At 42.6% G+C, this 12,904-nt stretch overlaps 1 protein-coding gene across 5 annotated transcripts in view; it reads right to left on the bottom strand.

Moving 5' to 3' along the window:
* Window positions 1-12,904, bottom strand: part of lnx1 (ligand of numb-protein X 1) — a 153,786-nt gene that overhangs the window by 116,509 nt on the left and 24,373 nt on the right. The window contains exon 1 of one of the 5 annotated variants that reach the window (XM_055636092.1): window positions 6,201-6,347. The exons of the other annotated variants lie outside the window; for them this stretch is intronic. The gene's annotated coding sequence lies outside the window, so the exon portion shown is untranslated. Of the gene's footprint in view, window positions 1-6,200; window positions 6,348-12,904 lie in introns of those variants that run through there. 5 annotated transcript variants of the gene reach the window in all.

The raw sequence follows: 12,904 nt of genomic DNA, 5'->3' as shown, positions 1-12,904 counted from the left end.
TGCTTCTTATGTGGATGCAAAGTTTGCCTGGTTGTCATTCAAAGAGCACAAACGTTCTCATGTACCAGCCAAACTTCATCCCTCAGTCAACATTTAAAATAGTTATGTTTTTGTTAGAATACCACTGGACACAAATTAGCTACCTCATTTACCTCCATAAAGGGCCTGTCCCACGAGCATGCGACTGCATGCGGCAAGCGCGACCTAACGTGGTCGCTTGAGCCGTACGCCTCGCGGGGCCGGTCCCACCTCGATCGCTGGAGCCGTATGGAGTTGCGCGGAGCTGGTCCCGACATCGTTCCGGAAAACTGAGTGTTCAAAAATTCCGCGCGGCAACGGCCTGCCGGCCAGCAACCACATTGAGGCCGTACGCACCACCTCGACGGGCATACGCAGGGTCTTGACGCCGTATGCAGTGTCTTGACGCCATACGTCACGCGCGGACTTCGCTCAAACTTCACGTCACTCACTCGACCTCTGAGCAGCCCCCGCTTCTGGTTTGGTCGCGCTCGCCGCATGCTGGTGGGACCGGCCCTGTACGGGAATCACTCTACCTCCGCGCAGCTCACGCTTCCGGTTTGGTCGCGTTTGCCGCATGCAGTCGCATGCTGGTGGGACCGGCCCTGTACGGGGATCACTCTACCTCCGCGCAGCTCACGCTTCCGGTTTGGTCGCGTTTGCCGCATGCTCGTGGGACTGGCCCTTTACACTGCATACTAGAAATATATTTCTGCGAGGTGCTGTGCTTTGCAAGAGATGTTATATACATTTAAATAAAAGGTTCTCATGTCTGATATATGTTTGCTTAGATGTTTATCACACAAAATTAATCATATCTAAAGTTGGAAGTGGGTTTAAATAATTAAAACATTGTAAGAATTCCCATTTCAAAGGTTTTTACTCTACACTATTCAGAAATGTGACATGGACTACTAGCCAGTTTCTAACAATGTTGTGCAGTTTGACAGTCGTCTTCAGTTTATTTTGTGCATTCTGTTTGCCTGAGGCAACGTTGACGAGCTTCCTGCCACTGAGCAGTGCTCAGAAAATAATCTACTATGTCCTGATTGGCACAGCCAGCATCCATAAGAAACTGTGAGGACTGAGATTACTATTAACCAATGACCAAATTCCACCACTGGACCATCGATGTGGACAGATTTGTGGATCTTTGGCCTTCCTCTTGTAAAGTCAGGCAGTTTTACTGACATCGAGAGCAAGATTACTATTCTGGCACATTTCAATCAGATGATCAATCTCCTTCCTATACTCTGACTTGTCATTATCCGTATTTCACCCAACATCTGTGGTGTCATTGGAGACTAAAGATAGTGTTAGAACTGTGTCCAGTTGCTCAGACATATGTTTAGAGTGAGTAGAGGGGGGGGCTGAGCACGGTCTGAGGAGGAAGTGTTGGTGCCAATTCATACCAATTGTGCTCTGTTGATGAGGAAATCAACAACTTCCTACTTCCTACAATGTCCCAGTCACACGTACCTATCCATGTCCTGAGTTCACCCTCTTTGTTCATCAGGCCTCTCGCATTAAAATAAATTCAGTTGAATTTAATTGTCCTTCCTCACTTCCTGGTTGTGCTCCTGTCCACTGAACTTTCTTTCAGCAACTTCCAAAAAGACTTCCAGCCTTTCACCTGCCTCAGTCCTGTATTAGATCTCACTCCCCTGCCATTCTATTCCAAAGCCACCAGAGTAGCACTGGTCCTTGCACTCAACCTTGCCAACCTCCCATTCAATTAATCATCCTTTGCAATTTCTGCCAGCTCCATGTTTCTACCACCTCATACATATACCCCCACTCTTTTCGCATTTAAAGAGAACTCTGCAACTCTCAGGTCTACTTACACGTCACTGTCTGCTACTTCCTGCTCTATGGCACTTTCCATACAACCGTAGGAACCTGTCCTATTACTTATTTGCTGCCCATCATCCAAAGACCCAAACAATCTTTCCAGGTAAGACCGTGATTCACCTGCACTTATTTGATCTGGTGCATTGCACAATGTGTCCTCCTCTGCAACAGAAAAGCCAAACACAAACGGGGTGATTGCATTACAGGGTGGCACAGCGGTGTAGTGGTATCTCACAGCACCAGAGATCCAGGTTCAATCCCAGTTACAGTTGCTGTCTGCGCGGAGTTTATACCTCCTCCATGTGATTGCGTGGGTTTTCTCCGGTGCTCCAGTTTCTTCCCACATTCTAAAGACATGCAGGTTTATAAATTAATGGGCTTCTGTAAATTGCCCCTAGTGCGTAGGGTACAAAAAGTGCGTTAACGTAGAATCAGTGTACGGGTGATGGATGGTCGGAATGGACTCGGTGGACCGAAGTGCCTGTTTTCACATTGTATCTCTAAACTAAGAGCACCTGCATTTGATCGGCAGGAGCGATTCCTGCCACTTTAAATCCCTATATCTCACTCTCTACGGCTTCCGTGAGCTCATCTCATTTTTTTCCACTGGGTACAATGCTGAAATTTTTTTTCACCTTCCATCACAGTGAGTAATGTGGAGGAGTCACTGTGGTGGATGTTTATGTTTAAATGTATTCTGCGTGTTTTGTTGCTTTTATTGGTATGGCTGTATGGCAAATCAAATTCCTCGTATGTTGCAAAACATACTTGGCTGATAAAGTATAATTATGATTATTATGAACCAGCACTTTCCGTTTGTACCAAGAATGTCCATTTAAGCTGACCATTCCTTTTCTTTCTGTTTTTTTCCTGTCATTTGCATCTTCTCACCTGTAGAAGCTGTCCCAGTGGGGCAGACAACACAATGTTACTTGGACTTCACAACATTAGCAACATGACTATACACACAAAGCGTAACTGCCCCCCCCCCCCCCCCCCCACCCCACCCCCACCACAGAAGATCCATCCAACAACTGCCTGCCTTCTCAGATACCTAAATCAACTTGTTTTCCCTCTTTTTCTGCTTTGATGAAGTCTTTGACCCAAAACATTAATTTCCTTTTCCCCCCCACAGATAATACCTGTCCCGTTGAGCTTTCTTAGCATTTTCTGCTTTTAAGCGTGATCTCAACCATCACTCAGGACAAGCTCAGCACGCAGATGGGAAAACCATAACCTGAAAGCATTACAACCTCCGACTAGGCAATTTATGCATTTCAGATTACTACTTTGCCATTGTACTTTATATCCTTATTTGCAAATATTACAATCCCATTTGTATGCCTTTTAATTATTGATTTAGTATATTACTGGAACTCTCTGCCACAGAGGGTAGTTGAGGCCAGTTCATTGTCTATATTTAAGAGGGAGATAGATGTGGCCCTTGTGGCTAAGGGGATCAGGGGGTATGGAGAGAAGGCAGGTACGGGATACCGAGTTGGATGATCAGCCATGATCATATTGAATGGCGGTGCAGGCTCCAAGGGCCGAATGGCCTACTCCTGCACCTAATTTCTATGTTTCTACTGCAAAATCCATAATAGTGTAAGAATCAAGTCAGGTAATAGGAGAAATAGAATCAAACATTGCCAGTATGTGGGACAGTATGTGGGACAGTATGTGGGACAGTATGTGGGACAGTATGTGGGACAGTATGTGGGACAGTATGTGGGACAGTATGTGGGACAGTATGTGGGACAGTATGTGGGACAGTATGTGGGACAGTATGTGGGACTCAAGTTTAAAAACACAGGATACGAGTAGCAGAGTTATTTTTCTGGTAATGTTTCAAGCTCATATATATAATGTAACTGGATATAATTTATCCGAATATCATACTGCTCTGGTCATTTGGAAACCTATAAGTGAAGTTAGAGCAGAATTTGGCTGCTGCCATGAGTGTATAGGGAGCCAAGAGAAGTGATGTAAACTAAATGACACAATCTTACTGCAGGAGGGAAAATACATCCAAAATGACATAGGCAGAACAAATTGAAAAGTTAATTAAAAAAATGTTGACAGCAAGGAAGTCGCATTCACATAATCAGAAATGTACAGCACTGAAATTGGTTCTTGCAGCCCACAGTCCATGATATCCTTCTACAGTAAACTCTGCATTCGGCCCATACCTCTCTGCCATTCTTTTTCTTACACAAGTACCTCGGTAAATGCCTTCTAAATCTTGCAATAATATCTGCCACCACTACCTCTTCTAACAACTCATTCCAAATATTCACCATACATGTAAAAATTTACCCCGCAAGATCTCCTTTAAATTTCTGAACCGTTCATTTCTAGACTTCCCCGCTCTGTAAAAAATTCAATCTATATTAATTTTGTAAACCACTACAAGATTAGATTAGATTTGTTTATTGTCATTCAGACCTTTAGGTCTGAACGAAATTTAGTTTCCCTGCAGTCATACAAATTTTTTTTTTTTAAATGACAAAAACACACAATCAACACAGATTTAACATCCACCACAGTGAGTTCACCAAACACCTCCTCACTGTGGTGGAAGGCAAAATCTTAAAGTCTCTGTCTCTTCCCTCTTTGTTCTCCCTCTGCGCCGAGGCGACGGTTCAAACTCCACGGGTGGTCGCCGCCGCCGCCACAGCTCCGAGGCCGAGTCGGATCTCCGCTGCCTCCGCTACAGCTTCGGGGCCGAGTCGGGTCTCCGCTGCTGCTGCTGCCGCCGCCACAGCACCGAGGCCGCCAGCTCCGCCATTAGGCCTCGGCGCAGATGGAGACGGGGACGGGGAATACGACAGAAAAAAAAAAAAAAAAAAAAAAAAAAAAAAATCGCATCCCCTGAAGGAAGAGACCAAAACATGTTTCTCCCACCCACCCACACACATACACAACTTAATAAAACAAAATTAACTAAAACATGACAAGGAACAAAAAGAAAGAAAAAAATAGACGGACTGCAGGTGGGCCACAGCTGTTAAGCCAGCGCCGCCATCTCCACAAGGTCACTCCTTGGCCTGCTGCATTCCAATGAGGATAATCTCAGGCATCCATTCTTGTTTTTGCTATAGCCTCCCATTCCAGGCAAAATCCTGCATGTAGAAAATCTGCAGATGCAGGTTTACAAAAAAGGACACAAAGTGCTGGAGTAACTCAGCTGGTCTGGCAGCATCTCCGGAGAACATGGATAGGTGACATTACATGTCGGGACCCTTCTTCAGTCTGTAGAAGGGTACTGACCCAAAACTTTACCATCCTGCTAGATATTGTTTATTGAACAGATAAGGAATGCAGTTTCAGTATAACTAGATACTACATCCAGTACTGGTCAATATAACACAGGGATGAGAAGGAATTGGCAAAGTTGGAGAAAAGATTTAGTGGAATGGTGCCAAAGTACTAAGGGACTCAGTCACATGGATAGAAGAGATCTGAGATTGTTCTCATATTAATGAAAGATGTGATATGTTAGAAATATTCAAAATCATTAAGACTTTAGACAAAATGAAGAGAGAGAAAATTGCCATGAGTAGAAAGTTCCGGAAACCACAGAAGAGGGAGTAAGGAACTTGGCAAAAAAGCCAGGGGTGACACGGAAAAAAAAAGCTTCTTCAGATCATAGTTATGATCGAGAATTCTCCAGAGATGGCAAATTCTGATTTTGATCGATACAAGGAGGAGGAAGTTGTAAGACTCTGGAACAAGAGATGAGAAAGTGACCAACGACACTGCCCACAAAGACACCACAGAGCTTCAATGTCCAAACATCCTGCTGACTCCAGGTATCAACAACCCTATTGCTCCGATCTGAATTTAAGGGGTTTTCCCTCAAATGTAGTGGAAACTATATAAAACATTAAACCATATGTATTGCTTGCCATTTAATCAAACCAGCAAGTTAGACATTACTCAAGAAGAATATAGGCCCAGCCATTTTAATGCCACTACTATTTTTTTCTTATAATAAAATCACAACAACCAATGATTATATTAACAACTCAAGGTAGAAGCTTTAACAGTAAGCTGCCCTTGTGCTTTACAGCACACTTTGAGATTAAAGAGAATTTAATACATATCATTTTAGAACTAATAAATGATGTTTTATTGAACAGTTCGAACAATTGATATTCCAGAAGTAAATGACTGCAACATGTATGACTGGCCAATTACCTTTTCAACAACTGGCTAGATTTGCTTTAAAAATGGTCAAGTCATCTCACATGCTTTGTTCATGGACTCATAGGCACAGAATATACACACCATTAAGCTTTGCCACTGAAGTACATGTAACAAAAACTCACCGGGCAACAAGGCCTTTGTAAGCATCAAATCTTGGTTCACACATAATCCACTCGTGTTCAACAAGAATATTTAATGCATCCAGACAAACAACCTAGACCAAAATGAGCCTCTTATCCACAGGCAATAGAAAGTGAATGCTGTCACAGCCCAGCCTTGTGAAAGTGCTCTGTATAGTTTGCTTGTCAAGACCTGCATATCATTTTCTTTTCATGCAAATTAAAACTGTGGGTCATGGCTTAGGGTTTTGCCTCATGAATGCACAAAATAAAGCATCATATTCCCTCCCGCTAGAATTTCTCCGACTATTAGCAAGCCTTAAATGGGAGTTAATTACTACATCACTGCAGACAACTCGAGTGAACACTCAATGGAAATACCACCACGACAGGCAAACTTTCTTAATGTATAATGAGCAGAATTTATTAGCATCAAAAAGACCCGATGAATGACATGTGAACGACGTTAGTGTTTCACATGAACTGGGCTATTATGTTCTTCCTGCAAAATGTGAGCTTTCAAGGTTTCTCTAAACCTCAAAAACAGTTACCTAAAAAGCTTCTCATTTACATAAGTTGCTTGCGGAATTCTATTGCTTTAAATATGCCTCATAACAAAAGTTTTCACAGTTAGAGAACATTTTTAATTTAACCATGCATTATGTTGTGTATACAAACAATTATATTCAGTATTACAAATTATGTGTTTACCCCTTGCCTAGCAGTGAAGTAACAGACAGCATAAATGCACCAATGTTTCCCTTTTGACACCGAGATACTCACTAGCTGCTCCACCCTAGTTACAGTAATACTGCATTATTACCTCACTTTCTATTATCACCCCCAAGGTCCCCAGACCTCCACCTTTTTAGACACTAGACAATAGGTGCAGGAGTAGGCCATTCGGCCCTTCGAGCCAGCACTGTAATTCAATGTGATCATGGCTGATCATTCACTATCAGTACCCCGTCCCTGCCTTCTCCCCATATCCCTTGATTCAGCTATTTTTAAGAGCTCTAACTAACTATCTCTTGAAAGCATCCAGAGAACTGGCCTCCACCGCCCACTGAGGAAGAGAATTCCAGACTCACAACTGTGTGAAAAAGTATTTCCTCGTCTCCGTTCTAAATGGCTACCCCTTGAACTGTGGCCCCTGGTTCTGGACTCCCTCAACATCGAGAAGCTTTAATCTAAAGATCTATGATTACAGATGAAAACATTCCTGATGCCAGCTGACCGTCGGTCTTGGGTGAGATTTATTTGTTCTTCATTAAAACTGCAAAAGATCCATCTTCATCCATTTTATATCAATTCTAACCCCATTCCTTCCATCAACTGAGAACAAATCTCAAGGAACTCCATCTCTATTCTCCTGCGGTTACAGTTTCAGAAAAAAACTATCTTTATTTCTCCCTCCATGGATACTGCCTGACCTGCAAAGCAGTCCCAGCATTTGGCCTTTTTATTTCAGATTTCCACCAGCTGCATTTCTTTTGCTTTTCTATATATTATGCCATCCCTAATTGGTCCTAAACAGAGGCAGTTAAGAGTCAATTATAATGTTGGGTTTGGAGTCACATTTAAAAAGGCAGACCAGAAAAGGAAGACAGGTTTTCTATCCAGCAGGGACATTAGTGAACCAGATAGATTTTAATAGGCCAATGCAGTAGTGTCCGGAAGTGGCGGCGCTGGTGGACGGCTGCGGCTCGCCTGCAGTCCGTTTGTTTTTACTTTTTTTGTGTTGGTTTTTTTCCCGTTTTGTCTAGTTAAGTTTTTGGTTTTTAGGTTGTGTTTGTGTGGGGGTGGGGGGTTGAAACGGGGCTTGCTGTCTCTCCCTCCGGGGGAATGCGACTTTGTCGTACCCCCTTCTCTGCTTCCGACTGCGCTGAGGTCTAATGGCGGAGCTGGCGACCTTGAGGCTCCGGAGGCAGCCAGTCAGGACTTGACCTGGGCTCGCTCCTGTGGGGGCGGCCCAGCTCGGGCCTGGAGTGGCGCTCCCGTCGGGGCGGCCCAGCCCGAGGGAAACGGCGCTCCCGTGAGGGCGGCCCAGCTCGAGGGTAATGGCGCTCCCGTGAGGGCGGCCTGGCGCGGGGCTGAGACGCTCACGTGAGGGCGACCCGGCTCGGGGCTGGAACGGTGCTCCGGTGGCTGAGACGGCGTTCTGGCAGCGGCGGCCTGAGTCCGGGGTTTGGCCACGGGCCAGTGGACGACATCGTCTACAGCTGTATCCGCTGGACTGGAGGGCGGCAGCTTCGACCACCCCGGGCTGCGGCATTTGAACCGGCCTGTTCGCGGAGCTCGGTGAGCCGCGGGACTGATTTACCATCGCCCGGTGGGATATCGCCTCAGTGCAGAGGGAGAAGAGGAGGGAAGAGACAGCAGCCCTAAGATTTTTGCCTCCATCACAGTGAGGAGGTGCTTGGCAGACTCACTGTGGTGGATGTTAATTTGTGTTTACAGTCTGTTCTGTTGTTATTCTATTATTGTATGCATGACTGCAGGCACGAAATTTTGTTCAGACTGAAAGGTCTGAATGACAATAAAGGAAATTCAATTCAAGACAACTAAAACTAGTTATTAAGTGTTTAAAAAGGAACTGCAGATGCTGGAAAATCAAAGGTACACAAAAATGCTGGAGAAACTCAGCGGGTACAGCAGCATTTATGGAGCGAAGGAAATAGGCAACGTTTCGGGCCGAAACCCTCAACGTTGCCCATTTCCTTCGTTCCATAGATGCTGCTGCACCCGCTGATTTCTCCAGCATTTTTGTGTACCAACTAAAACTAGTTACTTTAGTTTCAATTTCAGATTTTATTAATTACTCGAATTTCCATTCGCTAGATAACATGGTGAAATTCAAACACATCTGAAATAATGGCCCAGAACCTTGGCTGCCAGTCCTGCAAAGTAATTATTGAGCTATTGATATCCCCGTAGATTTGATATTTTATATCAAGCAAAACTGCAAAATGAATTCTTGCCAATTTTAACTCAACAGCGGAAAGACTGAATACATTTGACAACCAATTTAAATTATGCAACTCTCTCAAGAACAATTTATCACCATTTCTACTAGATTGTAAAATGGATGTCCTTATTATTCAAACATTTTATTTCCTTTCCATACTGCACATCACGGTGATCCAAACTGCTGTAACACTGGTGGTTGTCATTGTAGACAAAGCAATCGGAAATTGCTGAACAAGGTTTGAATAATTTCAATGTCAATAATCGGTTTGACCAAGGGCAGATCTCATACACTGAGTTGTATATCTGCTGAAGCCTAAACAATTTGGTTTGTATTAAATCTAAGCAGATGTGTACTAGTACAACTCCCAGGAAACAGATGTCTGCATCAACATCTTCTGATAAGAGCCACAAAATATATCCATCCACTGTTATCAAGGTTATTCCTCCCAAGATTCGTCCAACAGTAAATGCAACAAATATCCATTAATACTTTAACATGCAATGAAAAGCATTACACAAGCATAAAATCAATAATTCACCTCTCGCTGCTACCAGGTTGCTAATAATCACAGATAGAGCAGACCAGACATAAATAGTAGCACTCTTTCCTGAATGAGCATTCGTGAATCAGTTGGAATTTTTTTTTAAACATTCCTGTAGACTCATATCCTACATTTATGATTAAACTCTAGACTTTATTACTGAATGTGCATTTCCCAACTGCCACAGTTTAGCCTTGTGTGTGGATCAGTGGTCCAAAACTTCAGCTGCAATTGATACTTTAAGATGCTCCATCCGAGCATCAAGCCAGACTGCGTCAGCATTATTTCTTGGCAATTTTAAATACCTCAACACTCACTCTGAAGACTTAATTGAGTTTGGTTAGAGTACAAATTGCACAATACCCTTGGGAACAATTTAACATCACCACATTTCTCCTGCGCTGTACAACAGTGGTTTGCCTTTTATTCAACAACAATGTTGTACTTTTTTCCAATGCCGACTTAAAACCAAAATTGGCCGTTTTACTACTCTACCAAGGAATTAATCTAGAATTCTGTCAACTCAATAGCTTCCTTTCTTGTTCTGCTGTTCACACACTACTTACACTGTCCCAGTTCTAGTTCAGTTCATTAATCTGCAATTATGAGATATTCAAAAAGTTAAAGAATTTATTATTTTCACTTAATCCTTAATGTGTTTGCTACTGGAATAAGAAAATATAACATGCGTTTGAAACATTTTCTTATCTTTATTCATAATTTATGTGTAAAATATATTTAATCTGAAACAGCAATCCACAGCAACTAAAAGCAATAGTTTTAACTTTAGGAAAAACAAAACCAAGAAAGAAAACAAAAGGTGGAATATCCTCCTACCAGTCCATTAGCTTCATTTAAGTGTTCCTTGCCAACGTCTGCAGTGATCTTCTCCGAGACGATAAATATTTGACTTGGGTAAGGGCCAGTTTAGAAAGAGGTTATGCGTATGCCCAACCTCACCTCTCGAAGGAAAGGCGACAATAGTCTCAGCTTCCATGATAATGACATGTTGGAGGATGTTAGGCATAAACTAAGCATTTCTTTAAAATAACTGCACTTACCTTTGGGCTAATTGTGATATCAGTTTACCACCGGTTTTACCAATTTCCCAGCCATCTACCAGAAATACAGGTTCTACACCACAGTCAACCTTGAACTCTGGAATCAACCAGCTACACCTAATGCAATACCACAAATCTAAAGGCTGCTACTGAACTGAAAAAAAACCACACTGACAAAGAGAATATTGAGGCATTCTGCAAAAGCATAAACTTGGTCAGGCTAGATTACATGGGGAAATGGCTAACAGCACTGCATGAAATTACCAGCATTCTCTTATCTTAAGTGCCACTACTTTTGGGATTAGTTTTGAAATCTTTACTGGCTGCTTTCTTTCCCACTGGGGAGAAACAACTTAAAAACCTGTAGTAAGTTAATCATGACATAATACAATAATTTCAACCATTTAAATAGAGCAGAGTGGCTGAAAGTAGGCAAAGTATTAGGTAATTTCAATCATGTTGTATTCATTTTGAAAACACAAAACATCAACATACAAGAAAAAACTAATACAAGAATTAAAGCTTTGATTAGCTGGATTTTAAGAACTTTGAAATACTTTTAGATTTAGTAACCATTCATTGGTTTTCCATGTGTCTTCAATATTATTCTTTCTTATTGTTTATTTACCTGTTGTACTGTGCATGAGTCACCATTTTATCCAAGTTACACTCAACTACAGAACTTGTTTGGGATCCTGGAACCTTAGAGCTTAGTCATGCAGTTATGACCATACACCAGATGAACAATTTCAAGTCCTCAATAAATATTAGCACCTATTAAAAATTATACATCTTTCATTAATATACATTTCCTGGTTCTGTGCAGATTAGTCAGTCATACAAATTTACTTTTATTGCTTAGAATTACGACTCTGGGCTTGTAGCGCAGAGCTTCTGCAACAGTAATACTTTGCGAATTCAAGGATAAAGGCAACATGCTCCGTCTAATTTCCCATCCTTGAAAATGAATGAATACCTAATCTTGAGGACAAACGTGCATCCCTGTCCAGATCCTGATAACTGGTAATTTGGCTTCGTCCATTCTATCTTAGAGCGAGATCTGCAAAATCCTGACTTGTGTTTTCCTACATAACAGCAGTGTTGCTACCTCAGAGTTCCAATGACCAGCCTAATGATACTAACCTCTGGTGCTGTTTGAAATTTGCACATTGGCATGGGTTCTCCAATCTCCCCCTGTGCCACAAAGACATGCTGAATGGTATATACAGGAAATAATGCATTCATATACAGTACATGGGGCAATATTACAAGAGCTTTTTGTATTTAGGGCTACCATAAGTCAGGAGTTTGCAACCCGGGGAGGCCAGTAACATCAACAGGATTACAATATCTTGGAGCTGCCTCTTACAATCTAGCAGAAAAAGTAGCCCTTCTAGTTAGCTTCACTATTCAATAAGAACATGGCTGGATCCTTTACTTCTGTTCCAATTTCTTGCACTGACCCCCTATTTTCGAAATGCCCACTCAAAAAGTGATCAATCTGTGCAGATCATTAGCAACTTAACTTTCACAGGATAGAGCTTCAAAGATTTTCTCTTCAGTCTTGAATGATCTACTCTTAGGCAAGAGGCAAGAGGCAAGAAGCAAGAGGCAAGAGGCAAGAGGCAAGAGGCAAGAGGCAAGAGGCAAGAGGCAAGAGGCAAGAGGCAAGAGGCAAGAGGCAAGAGGCAAGAGGCAAGAGGCAAGAGGCAAGAGGCAAGAGGCATTTATTGTCGCGTGTACCAACTGGTACAGTGAGATTTGTGGTCACCATACAGCCATACGAATAAAATAAAGAGCACAGAACACAATAATCTTTAACATAAACATCCCCACACATCAAAGTTTCCCACTGTGAGGGAAGGCACTAAAATTCACTCCTCCTCCTCTGTTGTCCTCTCTTAGCTCTAGACATCAGCCAAAACAAACATCATCTCTGAATCAACTCCAGCATGTCCCATAGGGTAGGTAGCTTTCACGTAAATCATTTCTTATTCTTCTAAACCAAGGAGAGTAATATGCCCAGTCTCTAGTTTAATTTAGTTTAGAGATACAGCGCAGAAACAGGCCCTTTGGCCCACCAGGTCCGTGCCGGCCAGCGATCCCCGCACATTAACACTATCCTACACCCACT

Source organism: Leucoraja erinacea, chromosome 1 (genome assembly GCF_028641065.1).
Source record: "Leucoraja erinacea ecotype New England chromosome 1, Leri_hhj_1, whole genome shotgun sequence".
Classification (NCBI taxonomy): domain Eukaryota; kingdom Metazoa; phylum Chordata; class Chondrichthyes; order Rajiformes; family Rajidae; genus Leucoraja; species Leucoraja erinaceus.
Note: the sequence above shows the minus strand (reverse complement) of the source record. Positions and strands in the feature narration are given on the sequence as shown.